Genomic DNA, 23,699 nt, shown 5'->3' with positions numbered 1-23,699 from the left:
AGAGTCTCTACTCACCTTCACCTCGGGCCATAAACCGGGGGACAGCACCACCTCCTGGCCGGCAGGGATGCGGCGCCTGCTTGGTGTCTGGCTTGCAGGACCCCAGCAGCCCTCCTCGGATGTCCTGAGCTGCCAGCCTCTCCAGTGTCAGTTAGCAGAGGAAGTCAACAGGGCACGAGGTTCTCGTAAGGAAAGTAGGGTGGGCTGGCCTCACTGGGCTCGGGCAGCGATGCGTGAGTGCAGGTGCTGTACCGGTCAAAGGGCAGGCCCAAGCCTGGCTCATGAACCAGAGGACACAGGCTCCCTGCAGCTGGGAATGGGAAGCACCCTGGAGAGGAGCCCAGGGGAGCTCCAGGAGGAGGACGACTGGGCCAAGGGAGTCCCATACATGAGCAAGACTGGTGGGGAGGGGGGCCAGGGGAAGAAATTAGAGGTGCAGGGCAGACAAAATCGGAAGCCGCAGTCGCTCGGTGCCCTGGGTACAACCTGGCACCAGGAGACACCTAGCCAATATGTCACGAAGAGAAACTGGAGAAGTTGTCAGCAAGGAGGCATGTGTGCCGGCCGCGCACGACAGTGTGGGTGTGCTGGGGAAAGACATGGATGAGGCAGGCAGGGGCCGCTGCCTGGAGCTTCCACGGGGTGGGAGAGAGAGCAGGAAGGACACGCACAAGCACACAGACGATGGGGATGCATCATTTGTTAAATTAAATTTCCTCCCTGGCACTTCCAATAAATACTGTTGAAGGACAAGCCAGGGTCCCCCGGAGGTAGAGGCCACTTGAAACTTTCATTCATTCATTCACCTGCTCGCTCATTCATTCAGTAAATGTGAACTGCACCTCTGTGCCAGGCCAGGTGTTGCAGTAAGCACTTTATCCACATCACTGTATCATTAGATTTTTTTTTTTTTTTTTTTTTTTGAAAAGGAGTCTTGCTCTGTCACCCAGGTTGGAGTGCAATGGTGCAATCTCAGCTCACTGCAAACTCCATCTCCTGGGTTCAAGCAATTTTCCTGTCTCAGCCTCCCGAGCAGCTGGGATTACAGCTGTTCACCACCTGTGCACAGGTGCACACCACCACATCCGGCTAATTTTTGTTTTTTTTTAAGTAGAGATGGGGTTTCACCATATTGAGGCTCAGGCTGGTCTCGAACTCCTGACCTCAGGTGATCCATCCGCCCCAGTCTCCCAAAGTGCTGGGATTACAGGCATGAGCCACCATGCCCAGCCTGTGCTGTTAGATCTTCAGCATAACCCCCATGCGATAGGAATCAGATATGAAAACTGTGTCCCAGAGAGGTTAACTAACTTATTCAAAGTTACACAGCTTCTCAGTAGCAGAGCTGGAATTTGAGCCAAGGTTCAGCCCCAAAGCCGAGGTATTAATTGTGCTAAGTTCCACAGTGGCCCTTCATGTAGAAGGTATTTCCTGAGCTCCTGTCACAGGACAGGCAGTTGAGCCAGGCTCAGGGACTACACCAGGGACCAGAACAGAGCTGCACCTGCTCACACCAAGCAGATGGGCAGAGGGAAGGCGTGGATGCACAAACCAGCAAGAGAAGAGGCACCAAGCAGAGCTGCCTCCACCCCGGCTCGCGTCTCATGGCTCTGAGCCTCAGTTTTATCATCTGGAAAACAGGGATAAAAGTAAGTTGATGTGAAAATTTAAAAAGATCTGACACCGAGGACGTAACACTCCTGGTGCCCCTAAATACTTCAGTATGTATTTCCTGAAAACAAAGGCATTCTCTTTCTCAAGACAGCACAATCCTCAAAACCAGGAGGATTGCCTGGATACAATGTTACTATCAAACCTGCCGACCTGACTCCCATTTTACCAAGTGTCCCAATAAAGGCTTGTGTACCAAAGAAAATATTGAACTATGCGTTGCAGTCAGTTGTCACATCTTTTTTTATCTCTTTAGTCTCCTTCATCTGGAACATTCCTCAGTCTTTCTGGCCTTTCTCTCAGGCCAGTTATTTGGCAGAATAACTTCAGGTGGAGTTTGCCTGATGTTTCCCGATGGCTGGACTCAGAGTTTGCATTCCAGGCAGGAAATCTGCAGAAGTGACGTTGCATCCTTCTTGGTGCTGCATGTCGGGAGGCCATGAAGTCTATCTGTCCATGCCTGGAAGATGCTGATATCGATTAAGGTGGTGTCTGCCAGCTTTCTTCATTTGAAAGTTAAGACTTCACCCTTCGTAATTAGTATCCTGTGAGGAGGTTCTTGGAGACCATGTAAAATTCCTGTTACCCATGAAATTTTCACCCACTAGTTTTAGCATCTACTGATGACTCTTTCCAAAATCAATCATTACCATGATGGTGGCCGAGTTGTGGTATTCCAATCACGTTCTTTCTTCATCAGCTGGCTCTGGAGCAGACCTTCTTCAAGGCTGATTTTCACCAAAGAGTGGGAAATCCATCTCCCGGCCTCCTTCTCATTCCTACGATTTGTTCTCCCCACAATACTCAGAGAGGGCTTCTAAACAAGGAAGCCAAAACGTGTTCACATGCAAGAGAGTTAACAAGAAATTAACTCAAAGTGGATCAAGCCCTTAAACGTAAGAGCCCAAACTTTAAGCTCTTAAAACATGAGGATAAATATTCATGGCCTTGGGGATTTCCAAAGGATTCTTAGCTATGGCACCAAAACCACAAGCAACAAAAGGAAAAATAGATATATAAACCTCATCAAACCCGAAAAGCTTCAGAGGACACTATCGAAGAGGGAACAGATAATCCATGGATGGAAATAAATATTTGCAATACCTTGTACTAGACATCGTGTCATATATCTAGTACGAGACTTGTGCCTAGAATATATCATTAATTTTTACAACTCAATAACTAAAAGATAGATAACCCAGGTACCTGATAAATACTTGTTCAATAAATGAATTAATGAAAACCATACACACACACACACACACACAATTTACTATGGTGCTTACCTTCAAGACAATAGTCATTTTAAGACAGAAAACTACTATTGTACTAGCATTGATTTCCCCGCAACAACCATCTTCCAGATTCGTGTTTTCATAGCACAAAGCTTGGGAAATTCCAGACCAGGAGTTTGCTGCTCACCGAGACTCTCAATAGTTGCCAAAATTAGACCAAGACTCAATATGGTATGAGCAAAATGAGCATTTTCATGCATGCCTGGGTGGGGAGTGAACATTGGAACCGTCTTTCTAGAGGGTGATTTATCAACCATAAGCCTTAAACCTGGGTACACCCCTTCACCCAGGAAAGTTATTCTAGAAAATCACACCAAAGGAATATTCACAGATTGATATAAAGACTGGACAACGAAGATGTTTCTTGTAGCCGTGTTCGTAATATCAGAAGATGGGATGTAACCTAAATGACTAACGTTAGGTAGTGATTAAATGCATCACGGTGTCCCAGACCATGCCCTGGAGCGTTGTGCTTCTGAAGATGAAATCATAAAGGAACTTTGACATGGAAATTGTCATAGCATATTGTGTAGTAGGGGGAAAAAGTGGGTTATAAAATATTACATAGATATAACAAATAAAGGACATATATCCAAGATATAGAAAGAATGTTTACAATATAAAAATAAAATAACTAATTTTAAATGGGGCAAAGGACTGGGGGCAGTGGCTTGTGCCTGTAATCCCAGCACTTTGGGAGGTCGAGGTGGGCTGATCACTCGAAGTCAGGAGTTCGAGACCAGCCTGGCCAACATGGTGAAATCCCATCTCTACTAAAAATACAAAAATTAGCTGGGGGTGGCACGTGTCTGTAATCCCAGCTACTCAGGAGGCCGAGGCAGGAGAATCGCTTGAACCCAGGAAGCGGAGGTTGCAGTAAGTCAAGATGGCGCCATTGCACTCCAGCCTAGGAGACAGAGCAAGACTCCATCTCTAAATAAATAAACAGACAAACAAACAAACAAACGGGGCAAAGCATTGAAGAGATATTTCTCCAAAGAAGATTCAGAAATGGATAGATACCAATAAGCACATGAGAGGATGTATCAGGAAAAAAGCAAGTCACAGTCGCAATGAGATACCACGCCATGTCTGCTAGGATGGCCAGAATCAAAAAGACAGACAATAGTTGGTAAGGATGATAAGAAATTAGATTCCACACGCAATGCTGGTGGGAAGGCAATAGTGGAGTTGCTATTGAAAGCAACTTGGCAGTGCCTCAAAATGTTAGCTATAGATTTACCATATGATTCATCAGTTCCACTCCTAGGTATATACCCAAGAGAAATGCAAAACTCTGTCCCTAAAAAACATGTACATGGGCTGGGCAGAGTGGCTCACACTTGTTATCTCAATGCTTTTGGAGGCCAAGGTGAGAGGATCACTTGAGGCCAGGAGTTTGAGACCAGCCTGGGCAACATAGCAAGACCCTATCTCTAAAATTTTTTTTTTTCTTTAAATTAGCCAGGCTTGGTGGTGCATGCCTGTAGTACCAACTACTCAGGAGGTTGAGGCGCGAGGATAGTTTGAGCCAGGGAGGTCGACGCTGCAGTGAGCTATAATTGCACCACTGCACTCCAGCCTGCGCAACGGAGCAAGGTGCTATCTCTTAAAAAGAAATAATGTGGCCAGGTGCAGTGGCTCACACCTGTAATCCCAGCACCTTGGGAGGCCGAGGTGGACGAATCACTTGAGTCTAGTAGTTCAAGACCAGCCTGGGCAACATGGTGAAATCCTGTCTCTACAAAAAATACAAAAATTAGGCAGGCATGGTGGTGTGTGCCTATAGTGTCAGCTACTAGGGAAGCTGAGGTGGGAGGATGGCTTGAGCCTGGGAGGCAGAGGTTGCAGTAAGCTGAGATTATACCACTGCACTCCAGCCTGGGTGACAAAGTGAAACCCTGTCTCAAAAAAAAAAAAAAAAAGAAAAGAAAAGAAGTAGAGACAAGCAAATCTCCAAAGAACAGCTGCCCAGGGACTCTCTGTTCACTAGGCTGGGGAAAAGGGTTGAACTGGGTTTCCTCTCCCTGCAGCAGGAGAGGCTGCTCCTTACCCCCAACCACCACCAGGGCACAAGACCCCCTCCAGGTCTCCAGGTACCAAAAGACTGGCATTTCTAGCATTCCCTGAACACCCAGGCAGTCTCTTTGTCCCTGTCTACAGGGTGGCACTTTCTCTGCCCCCATAACTAGGGGAGGAATGGGAGGCAGGCTTTCAACTGGATCACAGCCTGTTGGGCACACAGCTGTCCCCACTCGAGCCATCTCTCCACAGGCTCCTGTGGACCTGCTGTCCAGCCTGCCTGACAGCCCCAGACTGTACCAAATGCCACCCACTCCTACATGCCTGCAGCTCTGGCCCGTCCCAACCTCCCCTCATTGGCCATACAAGGCAGCACATCTGAAACCTTAATGCACAGACATGTCACCTGGGTCTGGTTAAGGTACAGATTCTGCATCTGGAGTCAGGAATGAGGCTGCATTTCTGTGTTTCTAGCTTCCAAGGGAGGCCAAAACCTGGTCCATGGAACACACATTTGAGTTACAAGATCATGAAAACTCTGCTACTGAGTCAAGTAATGGGATACGAGTAATGGGTTCTCTTCCTGAACCACCTGCTTCCCACGCTGTCCAGAGGCCCTGGGGAGGCTGCTCTGCTCTGTGGGCAGTGTCCGGGGATCGGATTTGGCTCCTTGCTGACAATTAGGCTGTCAGGATTTGGAGATATGGAAGGCGAGGAGCCCGGGAGCACCAGCAGAGTAATTTCCCACCCCCAGAGCTTGTTCTCTAAAGAAAGACGACTATCTTTCTTTAGGGGTAGAATTTTGCAATTCTTGTGCATTCTAAGGTTGATATTCTGCTTTCTTTCTAGGAGGGTAGAGACAAATACAGGAACTGAATTAAAAGTTAGTTTAGCTGAGTATGAAAGGAGATCAAAAGTAACAGTTAGGGTGGGCACGACGGCTCACACCTATAATCCCAGCACTTTGGGAAGCCAAGATGGGGAGATCACAAGGTCAGGAGTTCGACGCCAGCCTGGCCAACATGGTGAATCTCTCTACTAAAAATACAAAAATTAGCCAGGCGTGGTGGTGCGCACCTGTAATCCCAGTTACTTGGGAGTCTGAGGCAGGAGGATCACTTGAACATGGAAGACGGAGGTTGCAGTGAGCTGAGATTGCACCACTGCACTCCAGCCTGGGTGACAGAGACTCTGTCTCAAAAAAAAAAAAAAGGCCCAGCATAGTGGCTTGTGCCTATAATTCCAGCATTTTGGGAGGCCAAGGTGGGCGGATTGCCTGACCTCAGGAGTTCACAACGAGCCTGGGCAACACAGTGAAACCCCGTCTCTACTAAAATACAAAAAATTGGCCAGGTGTAGCAGTATGCGCCTGTAGTCCCAGCTACTCGGGAGGCTGAGGCAGGAGAATTGCTTGAACCCAGGAGGTGGAGTTGCAGTGAGCCGAGATCGTGCCATTGCACTCCAGCCTGGACTACAGAGCGAGACTTCGTCTCAAAAAAAAAAAAAGTCACAGCTAATGCCGGGTGATGACCAGAAAACACAGTGCCCGCCTCTCTTTCCTTACTTCTCCCACCCGTCCTCACTGGGGATCTTTGGATGGCTGGAGCCCCTGCCTACATCTAATGGAATCACAGGAGAAATGGGGGTTGGAGGTTGGAGGATGAGAAAGAAAAGTATTTGAGGGCCTCCTCTAGGTCTGGTTACGACACCTCAGGCCCCTCATCCCTCTTTAGAATTATTATCCCCCTCTTCTACAGACTTAAGAGACTGAGGCTCAGAAAAGGCTAAAGGATTTGTCCAAGGTCACATGGCAAACAAGCTGGCAAAAAATGTTTGTTTTCCTGACTCCTAAGTCAGGTTCTTTCTATAATATCAGAGTCTCCTAAATCGAATTAGCAGGTAAAGCAAAGTACAAATGGCATTATCACAGGATGGCAGCTGCATAAACTGACATATTCCAGTTAATTTGAAAAAGCATGTTACAGAAAGCAAGCATGAGGGGAGGCAGTAAAACTGGTGGCAAGGCAAGTGGAATCTTCCAGATAAAGGATCTTAAGGAATTGAATGAATGAGTTGGGACTATGTATTTATTTTAAGAAACCAATAGAACTTCAAAAACTCCCATTCATTCAAAAGTATTTAATAAGCATCTATTGAAGAGGCCAGGTGCAGTGGCTCATGCCTATAATCCCAGCACTTTGGGAGGCCGATGCAGGTGGATCACCTGAGGTTCAAGACCAGCCCGGCCAACATGGTGAAACCCTGTCTCTATGAAAAATACAAAAATTAGCCGGGCATGATGGTGCATACTCATAATCTCAGCTCCTCAGGAGGCTGAGGCAGGAGAATCCCTTGAACCCGGGAGGCAGAGGTTGCAGTGAGCTAAGATTGTGCCACTGCACTCTAGCCTGGGTGACAGAGTGAGACTCCATCTCAAAAAAAAAAAAAGAAAAGAAAAAAGCATCTATTGAACACCAGGCCTGTGGTAAAGGAGAGAGAGAGGGTGATAGGGATCACTGCAGTTAATTCTCACAACAATCATTTGTCATTCCTTTCCATGCATGAGGAAACCAAGCCTCAGACAGGCTAAGTGTCCTGCCCAATTGGGATGTGAACCTGGTCTGTCTGATCCCAGAGTCAGCAGTCCTGACACCGCACATCCATCACTCCCTTTTCACCTCAGAAACATCAAGCTCTAGTCTCTATGAGCACATAAAGAATGTATCTGAGATTATTCTCAATGCTGGCCTAGACTCAGAAAAATCCTGCTCGTTCTGATCCAAGTAAGTAGGAGACTTACTTGCTCTATGCTATATAGTGATATGCTACCTACAAGAAATAAATATTAAAGGCATAGACAAGTTTGAAATAAAAGCATGGTTCTGGCAATGCTAGAATAATAAATACCAGACTCATCCTGCCATACTATACAGCTAAGAAAATGAAATTGATGAAACGGTCATCAATTCAAGAGATCATGCCTGAGGGAGGAGAAACAAATGAGGTGAGCCCTATGAAAAAAAAAATAGGCGGTGACAGAGATAGAGAACATTCTTCTCATGCACATCAGTGGGCTCCACACAGTGGAGGAAAGGAACAACGAACTTAAGACAGCATGATAGAAATTATTCAAACTAAACACAAGGAGGAAGGGGCAGGAGAGGGGGACGGGGAGGAAGGGAAGGAGAAGGGGAGGAAAAGGAGGAGGAGGGGAGGGAGAGGAATGGGAGAGGAGGAGAAGGAGCTGGGGAGGAGTGGGGAAAGAGGAGGAGGGAAGGAGGAAGAGGTGGAAAAGAGGAGAGGAGAGGGGGAAGGGGAGGAGAAGGAGGGGAAGGAGGGGGTAGGAGGGCAACAATGATGACAATGATGATGTTTCAAAAATCCTTGGAACAATATAAATAATCTAACACACATGTGACTGGAATCTTAGAAGGAAAGAGAAGGAACAATAACAGTGGAAGATATATTTGCCGAGTCAATGGCTGAGAATTTTACAAAATCAATCAAAGACATCAACTCACAAATCCAAGAAGATAAGAGAACCCCAAGCAGGATTTTAAAGACACATAATATTTAAACTACTAAAAACTAAAGAGAGGCCGGGTGTGGTGGCTCATAACCCCAGCACTTTGGGAGGCCGAGGCAGGTGGATCACGAGGTCAGGAGATCGAGACCACACTGTCTCTACTAAAAATACGAAAAGGAAAAAATTGGCCAGGCAGGGTGGCAGGCACCTGTAGTCCCAGCTACTCTGAGGCAGGAGAATGGCGTGAACCCAGGAGGCGGAGCTTGCAGTGAGCCGAGATCGCGCAACTGCACTCCAGCCTGGGCGACAGAGCGAGACTCCATCTCAAAAAATAAATTAATTAATTAAATAAAGAGAAAGAGAACATATTTAAGGGCAGCCCAAGAAACTAAAGAGCAAAGTTGGCTGGGCGCGGTGGCTCAAGCCTGTAATCCCAGCACTTTGGGAGGCCGAGACGGGCGGATCACGAGGTCAGGAGATCGAGACCATCCTGGCTAACAAGGTGAAACCCTGTCTCTACTAAAAAACACAAAAAACTAGCTGGGCCAGGTGGCGGGTGCCTGTAGTCCCAGCTACACAGGAGGCTGAGGCAGGAGAATGGCGTAAACCTGGGAGGCGGAGCTTGCAGTGAGCTGAGATCCAGCCTCTGCACTCCAGCCCGGGCGACAGAGCAAGACTCCATCTCAAAAAAAAAGAGCAAAGTTAAGAATGACAGCAGATTTCTCATCAGAAACTACATAATCCAGAGGACAGTGAAGTGTCATCTTTAAAGTGCTGAGAAATAAGTAACTGTCGGCACAGACTTCTACCCCAGAGAAAAATATCTTTCATAAGTGAAAGTAATTTTTTCATTTCAGAAAAACAAAATCTGAGATGAATAATTATCAGTAGACTCGTGCTACAATAAATTAAAGGAATTTTTCAGGTAGAAGGAACATGAAACCAGACAGAAACTTGGTTCTATACACAGAAACGAAGAGCTCTGGAAATTGTTCAAATGAAGGTTTGTACGAAAGAACTTTTAAATCACTCTAAAATATTTAATGTCTAAAGCAAGCTTGTCCAACCCATGGCCCACAGGCCACACACAGCCCAGGGTGGCTTTGAATGTGGCCCAACACAAATTTGTAAACTTTCTTAAAACATGATCAGATATTTTTTGTGATTTCTTTTTTTTTTTTTTTTTTTTTTAGCTCATCAGCTATGATTAGTGTTAGTGTATTTTATGTGTGGCCCAAGACAATTCTTCTTCCAATGTGGCCCAGAGAAGTCAAAAGACTGGACACCCCTGGTCTACAGCAAAAATAGAAGCAAAGGATTATGGATTCAGAAGTACATGTATGACAACAACATACAAAAGATGGGAGGGAGAAAATGGAACTATGAAATTCTTACATTATCCATGCATGATATCTTATTTGTAAGTAGATGGTGAAAAATTGAAGATAGATGTATACTGTAAACCCTAGGATAGCCAAAGAGATATCATTAACTGTTTAATACAAATACAATTATTTGGAAAAACAGGTCTAAAAATAACAATACTGGCCAGGCGCAGTGGCTCATGCCTGTATTCCCAGCACTTTGGGAGGCTGAGGTGGACGGATCACTTGGCGTCAGGAGTTTGCAACCAGACTGACCAATATGGCGAAAACCCGCCTCTATTAAAAATACAAAAATAAGCCAGGCATGGTGGGCACCTGTAATCCCAGCTACTCAGGAGGCTGAGGCAGAAGAATCGCTTGAACCCAGGAGGCGGAGGTTGCAGTGAGTCGAGATTGCACCATTGCACTCCAGCCTGGGTGACAGAGCGAGACTCCATATCAAATACTACTACTAATAATAAAATACTGAAATAACAAAAATGCAAATATAATAACAATGTATTGTGGCATTTGTAATACATGTAGAAGTGAAATGTATGAAAAAATAGCAGGAAGGTAAGGGCAGAAGAAATGTTTACTCTTCTCTCTTCCACCAATTAACCACACCTGTAAAATGAGAAGAAAGTCTATGTCATAGGATTATAAAAAGAACTAAATGACTTCACACATGTACAGTACCAAGCCTGGCGCTTGATGCGTGGTGAGTGCTTGCTAAATATTTGTTAAATGGACAAGTGAAGTGTTTAGTGTCATATATTCATTCACTATAAGAGAGTCAGGATTTCTCCCTAAAAAGCTGAATGTAGATTTCCTATATGGGGCTCACCAGGAAGTTGGTTAACTGCCAACAACGTTGTGTCTTCAAGCCCTCGTCTGGAAAACAGTCCATCATCCAATTTTACCTCCCAAGACTCGGTTCCTTCCCAGGAGCTTGTAAGTGAGGCAGACAGAGTTTAGTTAGTAATGGCAGTCAGGAAAAATAAACTTGCCTAGAGAAAGGGACAAAGAGAACCACAAACAGCTTATGTCGGGAAAAGGAATGTTTTCATCTCCTCGACATCTGTAATGCACATTTATCCTGTGATGAGCAATTGCACTTCTGTGTCTGACCTTGGGAAGACCCTGGAAAGTCTGGCCGGTTTGAAGACAAATGTATAAACCACACGCAAATTTCACAGCAAACCAGCCAATAAATATTCTCCAAACTGCCCTTGACATGTAAATGTTACCATGAATCTTAATGGCTTTACGCCCAAATCTTAGGCCTAGGAGCAGCCAGTAAAGTCCATGGAAAGATGTTCAAACGGGCTGTTGGTCAATGGAATGGCCCATTTTTCACTTTGCGTAGGAGAAATGTGATCCTGCTTGGATAGAAAGGGAGTTTGTGTGAGCAAGGAGGTGTGTGGGAAAGCCTGGGGCATAGTGGGGAGGAGCAGGTCAGTCTCGGAGGCTGGCATGTTGGACACTCCATGCCCTTGATGCCATTTTGCTCTAGCAATTTCTGCACCAATCAGCTGTGCACAGATGTAGCTAGCATCCTGCCTATCTGCACCATGTACATCTTGCTTTCAGCCCAGCCTCTCTGCCACCGCCTCATGGGACCTGCAGAAGCCATCCAGCTACAGAAATGCAAGGACATGTCACCCTGTGGGACAGCCCACACCAGTGTGGGGAGACAGCAGGAACCCCTGTCGAGTTTCCTAGGTGCAGCCTGCACACATCCTCAGAAAGCCCGACAGAACCGGGTCGCGACTGCCCGCCAGGGTGAGCAGCAGCCCTGGCTGGAGTTGATTCTCCTAGTGCCACTTACCCAAAAGGAGCATCTTGCTGGATGAAACCAACTTGTGGAACTTACTAAATTTAATAATTTACCAAAAATTTGCCTATTTTAGCTCGTTATAATGTGTACAGTAATTTATATTGGATGGGATGGTTTTGATAGATTTTGAAGATTTCTGCAAAGCTCTAAGTAACTGGGTTTTTTTGGGGGGTGGGGTTTATTTTTGAGACAGGGTCTCACTTTGTCACCCAAGCTAGAGTGCAGTGGTGCAATCACAGCTCATGGCAGCCTTGACCTCCCGGGTTCAAGAGATCTTCCTCGGCCTCCTGAATAGCTAGGACTACAGGCGTGTGCCACCATGCCCGGCTAATTTTTTAATTTTTATATTTTTATAGAGATGGGGTCTCACTATGTTGACCAGGCTGGTCTCAAACTTCCAGGCTCAAGTGATCTGCCCTCCTTGGCCTTCCAAAGTGCTGGGATTACAGGCATGAGCCACTGCACCTGGCCCCTAAGTAACTGATTCTCATTTTGTCTTCATAATAGCATTTCCTCAGCAAAAGGAGAAAGGTATACAGGAGACTTGGCACACACAGTGGCCTGGGCTGCTGATGCTGGGAGGGGCAGTGGGAGACAAAGTAAGGTGGTATGGGGAGGAGGGTGTGCTGCACCCACCCCCTGCCCCCATCCTCTTGCCCTAACAACCCTGCAAGGTTGAACGCCCTGCTCTGGTCGCTGCCGGCTTTAGGCATCAGCTCCAATTCCTGATGGCTCTGGGGGCTTCTATAGCCTTCTCTATAAAGAGGGACAGCAGCATCTGCCCTCAGCGGTAATAACGAGGGCAAAGTAAGACACCATATGTTTAACTCTTACTGCAGCAGGAGTTTGGTCCACATGGGACGCTTTTATTGTTACTGTTGCCACAGATCTTGTCTGAGGAGCTTCTGCAATCCTAAGGAAACTGCTAGAAGGTGTAAGATTCCCCTCGGCCGGAGACCTGCTCATTTTTCAAGATCTTTCCTGAGCACCACCTCTGCTCCAGCACTGGGCTGAGCACTGGGCACATGCAGAGTCCCAACACTGCCCCCAGAGGCTTCAGGCCTAGACCCTGAAGGAAGACAGGCTGGGAGTACGGGACAGCACCAGGGAGTAGCCTCTCCAGGAAGAGGACCCCAAACGGGCAGAAATGGGGCAGGAAGGGCTCTCCTGGCAGAGAGGGTCAGATGACCAAGAACTTCACACACCAAAAGGGAAAATCTATTCTTGCATTCAGTGAAAGCACTCCTTTAGTGAACTGGAAAGTTTTTTCTCTTTTTTTTTTTTTTTTTTTTTGAGATGGGGTCTCACTCTGTCCCCCAGGCTGGAGTGGAGTGACATGATCTTGGCTCACTACAACCTCTGCCTCCCAGGTCCAAGCGATTCTTCTGCCTCAGCCTCCCAAGTAGCTGGGATTACAGGTGCCCACCACCATGCCCAGCTAGTTTTTGTATTTTTAGTAGAAACGAGGTTTCGTCATATTGCTCAGGCTGGTCTCAAACTCCTACCCTCAAGTGATCCACCTTTCTTGGCCTCCCAAAGTGTTGGGATTACGGACGTGAGCCACCACACTCAGCCAACTTTTTCTTTAAAACCCCAAATTTTAATTAGCACCCCTGACACAGATCATTACCCCTTTAAGTAGCTAGTTTCTGAACTCCTGCATCCTGCAAAGATTCTCTCGGGCATGTAAGTGCCCTGCCCTCCCCATGGTCTGCCTCCATGAAGTTGCACTCAGTCCTACTCTGGCCCCAAACCCCTTTGAACAAACCCCATGGAATGGTGTGGCTGTCTGAGCCTCGGTCTCCTCACTTGTCAAATGTAAGAGTGAATTAAGGTCATGCATGTAGGATGTCTGTGGAACACCTGGCAGGGAGAAAACAGCGCATAGTAACTACTGTTGCTGCTGGTGCTCAAAAAATAACAGTCCTTTGCTTGAGCCCAGGAGTTTGAGGCTGCAGTGAGCCATGATTGAACCACTGCACTTAAGCCTAAGGGACAGAGGGAAACCATCTCTTAAAAAGAAAAAAAAAAAAAAAAGCCCCATTTGCTTCACCTTTTCCATCACAGAAAAGCAAAACATTCAGATCTAGTAATTAATACTTCAGCCAAGAGGACTCATGAGCCCATTTCTTTTAAGCATCTTCTTACATTTCTGAGCCTGTCATAATCACATTCCCATGTACTGGGTGGTACTGAATGACTATCTCCAGCTCTCCCCAGGTCCAAGGTATTCTGCTGCAGAAACATGACATGTGTATGAGTTAGCTAGTGCTGTGTAACAAATTATACTGAGACTCAGCAGTTTCAAACAACCACTGTTGAACATCTCTCACAGTTTTTGAGAGTTGGGAATCCAGGGGCAGTTCATCTGGGGGTTCCAGCTCAGTCCTGCAGTTAAGTGGATGTCCAGGGCTGCAATCCAGGATTACATGACAGGGCCTAAAGGATCCACTGCCAAGCTCACACGTGTGGCTACTGAGATTTCAGTTCCTTACCATGTGGCATGGCCACAAGGCTGCTGGTGATGTGGCAGCTGGTTTCCCTAGAGCAAAGGGTCCAAGAGAAAGAAGAGAGGAGAGGGAGAGGGAAAAAAAGAAACCAAGAGGGAAGCCACAGTACCTTTTATGATCTAATCTTGGAAGTATTGTGGCATCACTTCTGCAGATTCTATTGGTCACACAGACCTATATGGTATAATGTGGGAGGGGCTACACAAGGGTGTGAATTCCAGGGGGTGGGACCGCTGGGGGCTATCCTGGAGGCTGGCCACTACGACATGTCTGAGATCAGTTCCCAAAGACACCATCCCATCTGGTGACACAGATGGGGGCATCTACATCTTCCTCTGGTGCATCTTCAAGTGTGGCTGCCATCCCATTAGAATCAAGAGCTGAGATGGCAGCTCCTGAAAAGGATGGGAAGGCTGCGACCTCATAGTTCATGGGCGAGGTTGTTGTGTATGTTTCTCAACAGCTGCAAGACAACTGGTGGGAAAATGCTCAAGGCATTAACACTTTCCTAAGGTAAGCACAGTCATTTCAGCACATTAGCAGGCTGGACTCATATGCATTTCAGAAACGCAAGCGAGAACCAGAGCCGGGAGGTCAAGATGGCAAGTCGTTTCAGATGGTCTTAAATTTTATTTACAAAGGAAGAATGCAGGATTGCACAAACAGGGGCTTTCTGTGCCAGACCTGGTCGTAATCAGCTTCTCTCTCACCTGGGAGGACCAAAGTAAAAGAGATGTTTGGAAACCCCAAGAAACGTATTTAGAGCGGTTGAAGGTGGGGTGGGTGGGAAGGAAAGTAACCATGTCCATAGAAAAGAAATGATGACATGATAATCTTTTCGTTTTTCATCTTTTCACTGTTTCCAGAGGTAGAAAATTACAGCCTCTTGGCTTCCTTCCAAGCGAGCCCTTGGAGCCAGGACCCTAAGGGACCCCAGGGATCTGGAAGGAAGTCACAGTGACTTGGGGAGCAAAGGGCAGTTCCAGGGCTCCGGCTCTCCCAGGCCCTTGCACATTTCACATCTATGCTGTGAGAGGCAGCAGAGCCAAAGTCCAAGCTGTGTGCCCCCATTTCCTCATCTGGAAAATGGGGATGCCAGTGGTACCTGCTTCAGAGTATGACATTACTATGGAGGATGCATTCAATACCTGCAGCTCACTCTGTGCCTGGCACTGGCTGGGCATGCACCAGCACTACCTCACTTAGCAGGTGAAAACATGAATATCCAGAAAGTTGAAGTCGCTGGCCTTGCCCAGAGGGCTATGTTCACCAATTGTCCCCAGGGCTGTTGGACCCTAGACTGCGTCTCAGCCTGGGCAGCTCAGTGTTACTCTTCATCCAACCAGCGAGCCAGTGTCATCCCTCAGTGTCTCAGAGGTCCCTCCAACTGAGCTCTTCCTCTCCTCCACTCCCCTGCCGCCACCCCTCCCCCACATAGCCCTACCTGCCCCTCCCCTATCCTGTCCCCACCTGTGTCCCATTCAGGATGAGCAAATCATCTGCGGTACCCAGTCTCTGGGAGCTGACACTCCAGTGCAAGGAGACACATGGGACGCAAGATGTGCAAAAGAAAAAAACACACCGGCAGCCCTGGCTTACAATGGCTGGGTCTAACCATGTTTTGACTTTACATCGATGGGTGGATGAGTCAATCAGTAGGTATATGGATAGATAGATAATAGATGAATGAGTGGTTGGGTGGATGGGTGAGTACGTGGATGGGTGGGTAGATGGGTGGGTGGGTGGATGGATGGATGGATGGATAGATGGATGGATAAATGGATGAACAGATGAGTGGGTGGGTGAATGAGAGTGTGGGCGAGTGAATGGATGAGTGGGTAGATGGGTGGGTGAGTAGGTGGGTAAATGGAGGGGTAAATGAAAGGATGGTGGATGAATTGTTGAGTGGATGGGTGGGTGGATGGATGAGTGATAGGAAGATGAATGGATGGTGACTGGCTGGCTGGGTGAATGGTTGAGTGGGTGGATGGATGGATGGATGAGTGGACGAGAGTACTGATGAACAGATTAGCAAATGGAGGAACAGAATCATTGTTCTGGTTGTAAGAAGTCCAACTCCTTCCTTTAGGAGAAGTACTGGAAATGTCCGTGTTCGTTTTCTATAGTCTTTGACAAATATTCCACAGTTTAACAAGGTTTGGCTGTAAAATGCCTCTTCCTTTTCTGAGGAAAAACAGCACCTCTTTTTTCTTTCTTGCAAGTGACGCAAAACATTTCACATGGCCTCAAACAGATCTAGCACCTAAGGGTCAGGAGCTGGAAACTTCGCCAAACACATACATCATTACAGTTCTCCTGAAAGTAATGGTGCCACTATTCACGACCATGAATACAGCATTAAACAAATACTGAGATGGGGAGAGCTTGTTACCCAAGGCCATTAAACAGCTCAGGAAGAGTGCAGTTATGTTAGAAGCCAATTAAGAGGCCTCACACTGGTTGTCAGCAGCCCACGAGGTGCTGGGGCGTCCCCTAGCACATAGTAGGCACCTCGTAAAATGTGTAAACCAAAACAAGAGAGTCAGATTAGCAGTCCAACAACAGGGCTGTCCAGAACGCTGCCCTTCACCATCCCCTGGGCCGCATGCAACATGGACCACAATGCTCAGAGTCCAGGACCATTCGTGAACACACAGAGCAAACAATGCACCCCAATGGTAAATACCAACGATTTAGTCATTTATTTATCAAACACTTCCTGAGCACTTGCCTGACAGACACTGTTAAAAGTGCTTTATAATTATTAATTCATTAAATCATCACAGCAACCTTATGAGGTAGGAGCTATTATCATTCTTATTCTAAAGATGAAGAAACTGAGGCACGGAGATCCAACACACAGTAAGCTGTGGAATCAGGATGTGAACCAGACTATTCAACTCACAGTTCATGTCTGAAACAGACAGACAGCAAAGAGGAGGAGCCTGATGAAGGTTCAGTCCACCACAGGTGTTTACACACACTCCCTTATCTAGGGGGAGGAGCCTACTGAAGGTTCATTATACCACAGGAATTTATACACACTCCCTTATCTAAGGGGAGGAGCCTGCTGAATATTCATTACACCACAAGAGTTTACACACCTTTTTGTGGAGAACAGGGTCTTGGTATATTGCCCAGGCAGTTCTCAAACTCCTGGGCTCAAGCGATCCTCCCATCTCTGCCTCCCTAAGAGCTGGGATTATACGTATGAGCCACTGTGCCCGGCTCTAAAAGCTTTTCAGTCCTATTCTGTAGCCCCCAGTGAAACAGTGTATCCAGTTCGTGATCACCATGGGATGTCAGACATGGGCAAGGTCTGCAGGCCCAGGCTGACTTGCCGGGGCCTGCTGGTCAGTCTTTGCATTTCAAGAGTGAGGCCAACAGCGTCGCGAGCCTGCTGACACATAGATGGCGGGCACAGAGCCCGGCCCAGGAAGCTGCCTTACAGAAAATATGACAGGCCAGTCTATCAAATTTTTAGGTCAACTACAAGTTTATAGGAAACACAGAGCAGAGAAGAGGGAAAATGCATTGTGGTTAGATTTTTTTTTTTATCTCTGCCCCTTTTAAAATTTCAGATCCATATACCTGTTTTTATAGGCAGAATGGTTTCTGGGAGGAAGGAGAGAAGGTAGGATACAGGGCAGTGAGTGGGGGGCCTCGCTCAGACAGAGAGCAGAGGTCAGCTGGGGGTGCAGGGCGGAGGCTGAGGCTCCTGAAGCTCACGTGGGTGAGGAGTTGTGCTTCACAATCACCTCCTAGAGGACTCTGCCTGGCGCTGCAAGCACCCCAGAACCCAGGATCTCCCACTGCCCAAAGCCCATGCTGTCGGCGATACGAGGGGCGAACCCCAGCAGCCAGGGTAGAGTGGACGAAGACGCACACAGACACCTGCTCTCCGCCACCTCCTGCTCCCCACCTGGGACCCGGGAGCTGGTGTCCTGTGATTCCTGGAATCTCACACCCTGCCAGTGTGCTGGGAAGGACACACTTGCCTGGCTGCTGCTAAGACAACATCCCCCGCATCTGGAATGCCAGGCTGGCCTCCTCCGGAACGCCGCCCCTTCCACTGCCCGTGGGTTGGCCTGAAAGTTTGTTGTTTTCACATAAAAATGGGGCCTCGGCCGGGCGCAGTGGCTCACGCCTGTCATCCCAGCACTATGGGAGGCCGAGGCAGGTGGATCACGAGGTCAGGAGATCGAGACCATCCTGGCTAACACGGTGAAACCCCATCTCTACTAAAAATACAAAAAATTAGCCAGGCATGGTGGCAGGTGCCTGTAGTCCCAGCTACTCGGGTGGCTGAGGCAGGAGAATGGCGGGAACCCGGGAGGTGGAGTTTGTAGTGGGCCGAGATCGCGCCACTGCAGTCCAGCCTGGGCTACAGAGCAAGACGCTGTCTCAAAAAAAAACAAAACCAAAACAGGGCCTCAAATAGCACTATCTCTCTTGGAAATGACGAAAGTGAAAACAGGAAGCTTCCAAGTACCCCAGTGGGCTCCCAGGGCTCCCAGACCCCCCAGTGCAATGCCCACCAGAGAAAACAGCAGGTATCCAAAATCAACAAGTACTGACGCAGCACCTACTGTGTGTCAAGCACAGCAAGAGTCCCTGGGACAGCCGCAAAAGCCCCATGACACTCACACCACTGAGCCTCAGCCCAGCCTGGACCAAACATCACTAAGTGATCACAGAGGCGCTTCCTCAAGGGCCTGGGTGACCTCAGGGGTCTTTGCTACAGTGTCCAGGCAGCACAACCCATTTGCAGTTCCTCTAACGGGGAGGCTTAGAAAGGGTCTCCCCAGAGTGGACAAATGGAGAGGCACCACCTGGAACTGGGAGGCCGCCGAAGGAAAGGTGACCTGGATGGGCTGCAGGAGAGCCAAGGCCAAGTCTCGCATGTGCCACCAGCTTCTGTGTGGCTTGGGACAGAGCATGGCCCTCTCTGGGCCTCAGTGTCCCCATCTGTGAATGAGGCGATTGGACCAGTGTCCCCACGGCCCCTCCCAGGCCCCAAGTCTTGGCACATAGGTCACCAGAGAGCTCTCAGAAGATGGGGCCAGGCACTGCCAGGGGCAGCCCGAGAAGCCACCAAGACCTGGGCTGGGCTGGCCAGACTGCAGTGCCTCCACCTGCCATGGCAGCCTGGCTGGGCCAGTGGGACTCCGGCCACATGTGGTTCATGGCCCCTGAACCAGATGGTACAGACCAACTTTTCCACCATCGCAGAAAGTTCCACTGGGCAGGGCTGGGCTGTGTGGTCATTACCCAGTTAATGGCCTGGGGCAGAGTGAGGGGAAGAGGCAGAGGGGAGGAAAAAGGAAAGGAGCAGGGGAGGAGGAAGGAGGGCTGTGTGGCTGGGTGGAGGGGAGATGGGGAGGGAGGGACAGAGTGTTTCTCTGGGCTCCTGACTTGAGTCCGGGGTGCAGACAACAGGAGCATCTTCTCCAAAACCCTTTAAACAGCTTTACCCCACATTTCACCTCCCTGGGCCTCACCAGGTCCAGGAAGTCACAGCTCCCTCTCCCACAAACCAAGGGCTGACCTGGGCAACTGAAGCCCCCTCCAGCCCTGACCTTCTGGGGCTTCTATGCGAAAGTCTCTCAACAGTGCCCTCTTGTGGCTCCCAACGCCAAGTTTCAAGACGATGCCTGCAAGCGGAGGGCTGCCTGGGGTCCGTCTATAGAAGCCATGGTCCCGTGTGGTCTGCAGCGACATTGTCCCTGGGTTAATCAGGACATGTGGTGCAGCCTCAGGTACCACTCCCCAAGAGCACATCCTCACAGATGTACACAACAGAGCCAAATACCCCTATGCACCTGGAACACAGCCACTGTCACCACCACCAAGGTCCAGACACCGTTGTCCCCCACCAGGTTTCCTGCTGCAGCCTCCAAGCTGGCGTCCCGTGTCCACTCTCGCCACTCTATTCCGTCCAACACACGTCAGCTGGAGTGGTTCCTCCAAAATGCAGCCTGTGGTCACGGGCTGCTGTGGCCACTGCCTTGACCTGTCCTCCCCAGCCACTGACAGAGCCAGGGGGCCCAAGACTTCACAGCCTTCTCGAATATGCCCTCAACCTGGCTGTGGTGCAGGCTTTAGCCATGCAAGTGTGATGCCCTGGCAGCCTCCCCAGCTGTCTGCCATCCGCTTCATCCTCCAGTGCTCTTGGCTGCCCATGCCACGACCCAGCCACCCTAACTGGCTTATGTGGCCGGAATGCCCCCACCTGTCACCTCCAGACTGTCCCCCCTGCTGTGCCTGTGCCCTGGCACTCTGGCATCACCTTTCATTGCCAGGTTACCTGGAATTATCTTCAGATCTCTGCTCCAGTGACGCTTCCTCCCTGACTGGTGAGATGGGGTCTGCTCACCTTGTCTTATCTTGAGTTCACCCCAAAAGCAGAGCCTGAGGCAAGGATTGAGTGCAAGTGTTTTTTAGGGGAGGTGATGCAGGAAGCCCTGTGAGTGAGTGGGGAGGTGAGGCAAGGAAGGAGAGCTGGGATGAAGGACGTTGGCAAGAAGGTGGCCCCTGTGTGTGGTAGGGGCTCAGTCCTGCTGGGAACACAGCCCAGAGTCATCCCCGTCGAAGGGCGAGGGGACGGAAGTGCTGACCCACACCTCCCACCCATCATCAACCAAGGGCTGCTCCTGGGGCATCACCTCCTGTACATCCAGCCTGTCCCTGCAGTGGCTCCCGCAGCAAGAACACCCCAGACAGAGGTTGCTGGTCCTTGTGGTAATGCGGGGATGGTCAGCAGGTCACTGACAGCGCTCCTGGGCCTCCTTGTGTTCATGTGTGCCTCAGTCATGACGACAACGACCCTCACCTCAATTACAATACCCCTGCAGCCCAGTGGCATCCTGAGGGCAGCATATGTCTTCTTATGCTGTCTCCCTGGTGCCAGGCATCCAATAAATATCTGCTGATTGAATAAATGATGTTTAATGTTGCCCTAGGGCCACTGAAGATGTGCCCCAGGAGAACACAGCTTCCATTCCCCCCGGGAAGACAAGAGGCCCTCCATGGTGGCCACTGCAGAGATACGGACGTGCCCAAGATACCCCGAGGCCCTGGCCCACTCACTGTAGCCCTTTGTTCTGTATATCTCAGACCCCCACGTCTTTCTTCCTTGTCTCTAAAGTAGACCCCCCAGTTCAAGCATCCCAGAGTCTGGTTTCTGTTTGACAGTTTTTTTTAGAGAGACAGGGTCTTGCTATGTTGCCCAGGCAGGAGTACAGCAGTGTGATCACAGCTCATTGTAGCCTTAAAGTCCTGGGCTCAAGAGATCTTCCTGCCTCAGCCTCCCAAGTAGTTGGGACTACAGGCATGCACCACTATGGCTGGCTAATTTTTATATTTTTTGTATATGAATATACAAAAAACTGGGCTATGTTGCCCAGTCTGGTCTCGAACTCCCAGCCTCAAGTAATCTTCTCCAGCTCCCGAGTAGCTGGGATTACAGGTGCGAACTACTGTCCAAGCCTGTCTGTCACCTTTAGGTCCTCCCTTTGGTCACCCCCAGAGGAATGTGTCCTTTCCTTCCTGCCCAGGCAGTAATAACAGAGATCTGCTCACGGGCAGGAACTGAGTGGTTTCTATTTTCTTCTTTGTAGCTTTCTGTATCCTCAAAGTCTTTCACAGTGAATTGTGTTGCTTCTACAATTAAACTTCTCATTTTGAGATAATTATAGACTCACATACACATATAACAAATAATACAGACAGGCCAGGAGTGGTGGCTCACAATCGCAATCCCAGCATTTTGGGAGGCCAAGGCAGGCAGATCACTTGAGGTCAGGAGTTTGAGACCAGCCAGGCCAACATGGTGAAACCCCATCTCTACTAAAAATACAAATATTAGCCAGGCATGGTGGTGCGAGCCTGTAATCCCAGTTACTCACGAGGCTAAGGCAGGAGGATCGCTTGAGCCCAAGGAACGGAGGTTGCAGTGAGGCAAGATCGTGCCACTGCACTCCAGCCTGGGCGACAAGGTGAGACCCGGTCTCAAAAAAAAAAGAGAGAGATAATACAGAGAAACTCATGTTATCCTTTATTCAGTTTGCCCCAGTTGGTAACACATGGCAAAACCACAGTACAATACTGCAACCAGAATACTGCCACTGATGTGTTTCCAGCCACAAGAAGGCCTCATGCTGCCCCTCTAAAACCACAGGCCCTTCCCTCCCACCAGACCCAGACCCTTCCTGAGCTCCCAGAAACCACTAATCTGCTCTCCATTTCTATAATTTTATCATTTCATGGTGTTATGCAGGACAACTGGATATCCACAAGCAAAAGAATGAAGCTGGACATCTACCTCATACCATATACAGAAACTAAACTCAAAATAGACTTTAAAAACCTAAATGTAAGAGCTAGAATGATAACACTCTTAGAAGAAAACACAGGGCCAGGTGCAGTGGCTCACACCTGTAATCCCAGCACTTTGGAAGGCCGAGGCGGGCAGATCACTTGAGGTCAGGAGTTCGAGACCAGCCTGGCCAACATGGAGAAATGCTGTCTCTACTAAAAATACAAAAATTAGCTGGGCATGGTGGCAGGCACCTATAATCCCAGCTACTTGGGAGGCCAAGGCAGGAGAATCGTCTGAACCCAAGAGGTGGAAGAAGCTGCAGTGAACCAAGATCACACCACTGTACTCCAGCCTGGGCAACACAGCAAGACTCTGTCTCAAAAAAAAAAAAAAAGAAAACACAAGTGCAAGTCCCTGTGATCTTGAATCCAGCAATGGTTTCTTAGATATGAGCATACGACCTAAAGTCCATGCAATCTAGGAAAAAATAAATTGTGTTTCACAAAAATTTAAAACCCACGTCTACTTCAAAGGACATCATCAAGAAAATGAGTCTAGTATCCAGAATATACACAGAATACATACAACTCAATAATAAAAAGACGGATAGACAACTCAATTAAAATGTAGACAAAAGGCCAGGCGTGGTGGCTCATGCCTGTAATCCTAGCACTGTAGGAGGCAGAGGCAGGAAGATCGTTTGAGCCCAGGAGTTCAAGACCAGTCTAGGCAACAAAGCGAGACCCCGTCTCCACAAAAATAAAAATAAAAAAACTATTAATAGCCGGGTATGGTGGTATGTGCCTGTGTTCCCAACTACATGACAGGCTGAAGCAGGAGGATTCCTCGAGCCCAGGAGGCCAAGGCTTTGGTGAGTTATGACTGCACCACTGCACTCCAGCCTGGGTGACAGAGTGAGACCCTGTCTAAAAAATACATATATGTGTGTAGGGGCACATCTATATATATGTGTGTGTGTGTGTGTATCTATATATCTACATATAGACAAAGTATTTGAATAGACGCTTCTCCAAAGAAGTTATACAAATGTCCAATAAGCACATGGAAAGACGTTCAATATCATTAGTCATTAGAAAAATGCAAATGGAAACCACAATGAGACACCACTCCATACCTGCTGGGATGGCTAT

The 23,699-nt window shown here is 48.4% G+C and overlaps 1 protein-coding gene across 2 annotated transcripts in view; it reads right to left on the bottom strand.

Annotated features, from left to right (window-relative positions):
- CUNH16orf95 (chromosome unknown C16orf95 homolog) overlaps positions 1-23,699 on the bottom strand; it is a 56,816-nt gene that overhangs the window by 14,547 nt on the left and 18,570 nt on the right. The window contains exon 9 of one of the 2 annotated variants that reach the window (XR_001883031.1): positions 14,478-14,938. The exons of the other annotated variant lie outside the window; for it this stretch is intronic. The gene's annotated coding sequence lies outside the window, so the exon portion shown is untranslated. Of the gene's footprint in view, positions 1-14,477; positions 14,939-23,699 lie in introns of those variants that run through there. 2 annotated transcript variants of the gene reach the window in all.

The sequence above is a fragment of the Rhinopithecus bieti genome, unplaced genomic scaffold (assembly GCF_001698545.2).
Source record: "Rhinopithecus bieti isolate Rb0 unplaced genomic scaffold, ASM169854v2 scaffold_1618, whole genome shotgun sequence".
Classification (NCBI taxonomy): domain Eukaryota; kingdom Metazoa; phylum Chordata; class Mammalia; order Primates; family Cercopithecidae; genus Rhinopithecus; species Rhinopithecus bieti.
The sequence above is the reverse complement of the archived record's forward strand: the minus strand, read 5'-3'. Positions and strand labels throughout refer to the sequence as shown.